This window comes from Trichechus manatus, unplaced genomic scaffold (genome assembly GCF_000243295.1).
Source record: "Trichechus manatus latirostris isolate Lorelei unplaced genomic scaffold, TriManLat1.0 scaffold00010, whole genome shotgun sequence".
NCBI classification, from domain to species: Eukaryota; Metazoa; Chordata; class Mammalia; order Sirenia; family Trichechidae; genus Trichechus; species Trichechus manatus.
The window spans coordinates 18734602-18740765 of NW_004443946.1; positions in this window are offsets into that span (position 1 = coordinate 18734602).

A 6164-nucleotide genomic window follows, 5' to 3' on the forward strand; every position below is an offset into this window, starting at 1 on the left:
AGACCATGATTCCCAGTATTGTGTAACTGTCCACCATTTTGTCATCTGATTGTGATTTTCCCATGTGTTGTAAATCCTACCTCTATGATGTTAATAAGGTGGGATTATCGGCATTATGTTAATGAGGCAGGACCCAAGCTACAAGATTAGGTCGTTTCTTAAATCAATTTCTTTTTGAGATATAAAACAGAAAAGTTAGCAAAGAGACAGGGGGACCTCATATCGCCAATAAACAATGGCCAGGAGAATAGTACATCCTTTGGATCCGGGGTCCCTGCACTGAGAAGCTCCTTGACCAGGGAAGATTGATGACAAGGACCTTCCCCATAGCCGAGAGAGAGAGAAAGCCTTCCCCTGGAGCTGGCACCCTGAATTCGGACTTCTAGCCTCCTAGACTATGAGAGAATAAATTTGTCCTTGTTAAAGCCATCCACTTGTGGTATTTCTGTTGTAGCAGCCCTAGATGACTAAGAAAGCATCTCTGTTTTTTAAAAGCTCCCCAGGAAATTCTAGTGTGCATCCAGGTTTGAGAAGCACTACTCTATGCTTTCTATCTCTACCAGTTGCCTTCAAGTTGATTCTGACTCATGGCAACCCCATGTGTGTCAGACTAGAACTGAACTCCTTAGGGTTTTCAAGGCTGTGACCTTTCAGAAGCAGATCACCAGGCCTTTCTTCCAAGACACCTCTGGGTGTGTTCAAACTGCCAACCTTTTGGTTTCTTATCTCTATCATAACACTTAATTAAGTATATTACAACTATTGGCTTACCCAACCATCTCCCTCACAAGATGATAAGCTCTTTGCGGCCCAGGATTATGTCTTGTTTATCTTTTCATTCTGAGCACCTAACACAATGCCTGGGATTTAATAGAGGCTAAGAAAATGATATTGCATAAGACCACAGAAATTTAATTGCAAAGTCCCAGGTCTCCTGACGCCCATCTTATGCAAGCTGTCACTGGATCATAGTACAGTTCCTAAGATCTTCAGATCTTTTCTTTTAATCTGATTAAGTTATTACTGATTTCCTATCTCATATCAATATGGGGAAAGTTGATTTGTTACAAAACACTTCTTAACCCGTAGGAATCTCTTGTACATTCCAGTAATGAGCAAAGTATCCAACCAGTTCAAACCTTTCTCTCAAACCCAAAACTAAACCCACTGCCATTGAGTCAATTCTGACTCATAGTGACCCTATAGGACAGAACAGAATTGCCCCATAACTCTTCACAGAAGCAGATTAGTGGGTTCAAATTGACTACCTTTTGTTTAGCAGCCCAGCCCAGCGCTTAACTGCTGCGCCACCAGGGCTCCTTTCTTTCTCTGAAGGTCAACTTAAATTTTTAAAAAGTGCATTTTAAAAAATGTATTTTTGGACTTGTTATGGACTGAATTGTGTCCCCCAGAGATATGTGTTGGAATTCTAACCCCTATACCTGTGGACTAGGACCCGTGGTGGCAATGGTTAAGTGCTCAGTTGCTAACCTAAAGGTTGGCAGTTCAAACCTATCAGCCTTTCCACAGGAGAGACCTGGTGATCAGCTTTCATAAAGATTACAGTCTAGGAAACCCCATGGGGCAGTCCTACAATGACAACATACCTGTGGATGTAATCCTGTCTGGTTTTCTTTGTTATGTTAATGAGTCACTATCACTGTGGGTTGTGTGCTAAACCTAATCACTTCAGAGTTATAAAGAGTGGTATAGACAAGCAAGCTTCAGTGCAATTGATAACTTTTGTGTGGCCTTTCTAGCCATGGTGTTGTAATCCCAACCCAGGTGACTGGGCAGGACTGTGTGATAAGGTAATCGTGGCCCACCAAGGGGATAGGTCAGTACTGCATTAAAAGAGAGCCAATTCCAGAGCAGGGAGGAGGATCCTACCACTACCAAGGAGGAACAGCCAGGGGCAGAGAGCGTGTTCTTTGGACCCAGGATCCCTATGCTGAGAAGCTCCTGGAAGCAGGAGACCAAGGGAGAGAGCAAGCGTAACACTGAAGACGGTGGGAAGCGGTGGCAAGAGAGAGCCAGCAGCAGGTGACAGCATGGTGGGCTTCCTGGCCATGGAGAAAGTTGAGTGCCTTTGGGGAGAGGCCTAGGGCCAGGAAGAGGTGTGCCTGTAAGGACAGTTGGGAAGAAGCTGTCCTGATGGACGACCTGTATCCTGAATGTTCCTGAGCCTGAATTGTAACTGTTACTTCCCTAATAAACCTCATAACTGTGAGTATGGTCTGTGAGTTCTGTGTGGCCACTGCAATGAATTATCGAACCCAGCAGAGAAAGTAGGGAGTGATGTGCGAGGGACGGCTGGTGTCAGAATGAGTAAAGGTGGTGGAGAGAGGAGGCTTGTCTGGCTTCCACCTCATGGGATTCAGCCTTGTGCTGTTCATCTTGGTTATCCTTCCCTTTGTGGAGCTGGGGGAGGTCAGACCCAGCCCCCAAGCTGTTTTTATACAAGTGTAAATGGTGGGGGGGGGGGATAGATGCCATGTGAGGATTGCCAAGGAACCGAGGACAGCCAGGGATACAGGTGCTGGCTACAGACTCTGAAAGAGACAAGGATCTTCCCCTAGAGCTGGCAGAGACAGAAAACTTTCCCCAAGAGCTTGTGCCCTGAATTTGGACTTCTAGCCTTCTGAACCGTTTTTCTGTTTTGTTTTTTGTCTGTTTTTTAAAACAACTCACTTGTATTTCTAGTTCAGCAGCACTAGGTAACTACAACAAGACGGGAAAGGTTTACAAGAAATCACATAATTTGGGCATTAGAAGAAACTTTAAAAATAAGCATAAAGTTCCTTCACTTTACAGATGAGGTAACTGAAGTTTAGATATGTTAAAAGGGTGTCCAAAATCTCAGTTAACTGAGGCCAGAGCTGGTTACCAGAGCCTAGATATGATTACTACCGGTTCATATTCCAGTCTCAGCTCGTGTATTTTCCTCTCTTGACTACAAAAAACAGCAGACTCTGTAGCCCTGAGAGGATTAGTTTCACTCTCTACCAACTGAGTTAGCTGAATATGTAATCTACATTGTTTCAAGAAAGCCAGCACTGTACTGTTTTAGTCTCTATATGCTTTGGCAGTCCTGAGTTGTTGTTGTTGTTGTTAGGTGCTGTCGAGTTGGTTCTGACTCATAGTGACCCCATGTACAGCAGAATGAAACACTGCCCAGTCCTGGGCCATTCTCACAATAGTTGTCATGCTTGAGGCCATTGTTGTAGCCACGGTATCAATCCATCGCATTGAGGGTCTTCCTCTTTTCCACTGACCCTCTACTTTACCAAGCATGATGTCCTTCTCCAGGGATTGATCCCTCCTGACAACATGGCCAAAGTATGTGAGACGTAGTCTCGTTATCCTTGCTTCTAAGGAGCATTCTGGCTATATTTCTTCCAAGACAGATTTGTTTGTTCTTTTGCAGTTCATGGTATATTCAATATTCTTCTCAAACACCATAATTCAAAGGCATCAATTCTTCTTCAGTCTTCCTTATTTATTATCCAGCTTTTGCATGCATATGAGGCGATTGAAAACAACATGGCTTGGGTCAGGCGCACTTTAGCCTTCAAGGTGACATCTTTGCTTTTTAACACTTTAAAGAGGTCTTTTGCAGACGATTTGCCCAATGCAATGCATCGTTTGATTTCTTGACTCCTGCTTCCATGGGTGTTGATTGTGGATCCAAGTAAATGAAATTCTTGGCAATTTCGATATTTTCACCGTTTATCATGATGCTGCTTATTGGTCCAGTTGTGAGGATTTTTGTTTTCTTTATGTTGAGGTGTAATCCATACTGAAGGCTGTAGTCTTTGATCTTCATCAGTAAGTGCTTCAAGTCTTCTTCACTTTCAACAAGCAAGGTTGTGTCATCTGCATAATGCAGGTTGTTAGTGAGTCTTCCTCCAATCCTGATGCCGCATTCTTCTTCCTATAGTCCAGTTTCTCGTATGGACTGCTTGGGAGTCCCGAGAGATTTTCCAAATCAGTTGGATTAGACAAAGCAATTAGGATAAAATGCAGGAATATAAAATCTGACTTTACCACTGATTACCTTAAACAAGTCCGATTCCCAAATTTAAAACTTGATTAAAGAGCACCATTTGAATGTTTTAATAAATGATGTTATTTTTTATCACTACAGTGGATTTAGATGAATATCTGACCTTTTGAACCTTTTCCCCCTAGTTTTTGCTAAGGCATATAATTAACTAGTTTACTTGCTAGCAGCAGAGATTTATAATTTCTTTTTTTTTTTTTTTTTTTTGGCTTTAACAAGGAGAAATTTATTCTCTGACAGTTTAGGAGGCCAAAAGTCCAAATTCAGGGTGCCAGCTCTAGGGTAAGGCTTCTTCTCTCTGTCAGTTCTGGGTGAAGGTCCTTGTAATCAATCTTTCCCTTGTGTCAAAGATTCTCAGTGCAGGAATCCCAGGTCCAAAGAACACGATCTGCTCCTGGCCCTGTTTTCTTGGTGATAATGAGGTATTCTTGTCTCTCTGCTAGGTTCTCTCTTTCTGTTGACTCAAGATACAATCTAATCTTGTAGACTGAGTCGTGCCTCATCAGTATAACTGCCTCTAATCCTTCCTCTTGAACATCATAGTGGTAGGATTTCCAACACATAGGAAAGTCACATAAAATGACAAAATGGTGGACAATCGCATAATACTGGGACTCATGGCCTAGCAAGTTGACTCACATTTTAAGGGGCCACAGCTCAATCCAAAACAAAGTCCTTTGTCCTTTTTTTTTACTGAGTTGTTTTTATATTTGTGGTTAAGTTGTATAAGTTGTTTTGTTTGTATTTTAATTTTGGATACTACACCCTTACGTTTCCTGATTATTTTCTCCCAATTTGTACATTGTCTCTTCACTTCCTTGAGATCTTCATATCTTTTTTATGGACCTAATGGCTCAACCAGGAGGTAGCTTGCACTGAAGGGAATACATCCTAGAGAAATAAAAAACATTCTAGACACAGGTGCTTGACAACGAGGAAGGAGCAGTTTATTTGCTATGGCTACGGAAATAAAACTTCCTAACAAGCTAGCCCATTTTTCTTATTTTTTAACTTTTTCTTCCTCTTTTTTAATCTAAAAAAAAAATTTTTTTTGTTGTAGTTTAAATGAAGTTTACATTTCAAGTTAGTCTCCCATACAAAAACTTATACATATATTTTTACGTGACCCTAACTGTTCTCCCCATACTGCGATAGCACACTCCTCCTTTCCACCCCTGATTCCCCATGTCCATTCAACCACCTCCCAACCCTCTCTGCCTTCCCATCTCACCTCCAGACAGAAGTTGCCCGTTTAGTCTCTTGTATCTACTTGAGCTAAGAGGCACACTCCTCACGAGTATCACTTTATTTCCCACAGTCCAGTCCAATCTCTGTCTGAAGAGTTGGCCTTGGAAATTGTTTTATTTCTGGGTTGATAGACAATCCAGGGGCCATGCTTTCCAGGGTACCTCCATTCTCAGTCAGACCATTAAGTCTGGTCTTCTTACTAGAATTTGAGTTCTGCACCCCACCTTTCTCCCGCTCCATCCAGGACTCTCTGTTGTGTTCCCTGTCACGGAGGTCATTGGTGGTAGCCACGCACCCTTTAGTTCTTCTGGTTTCAGGCTGATGAAATCTCTGATTTATGTGGCCCTTTATGTCTCTTGGGCTAATACTTCCCTTGTGTCTTTGGTGTTCTTCATTTTCCTTTATTCCAGGTAGTTGGGAGCAACTGATGCATCTTAGATGGCCACTTGCAAGCTTTTAAGACCCTAGACACCACTCACCAAAGTAGGATGCAGAATATTTTCTTAATAAGCTTTGTTATGCCAATTGACCAAGATATCCCCTGAAAGCATGGTCCCCAGACCCTTATCCTGCTACTCTGTCTTTCAAAGTGTTTGATTGTATTCAGGAAACTTCTTAGCTTTGGTTTAGTCCAGTTGTGCTGACTTCCCTTATAGTGTGTGCTGTCCTTCCCTTCACCTAAGATAATTCTTATCTACTATCTAGTTAGTAAATAACCCTCATCCTGTTAACCATCAAAGTATGTTTTCTTCTGTGTTTAACCCTTTTCTTGAGTTCTTATAATAGTGGTCTTATACAATATTTGTCCTTCTGTGACTGACTAAATTCACTCAGCATAATGAGTTCCAGCTTC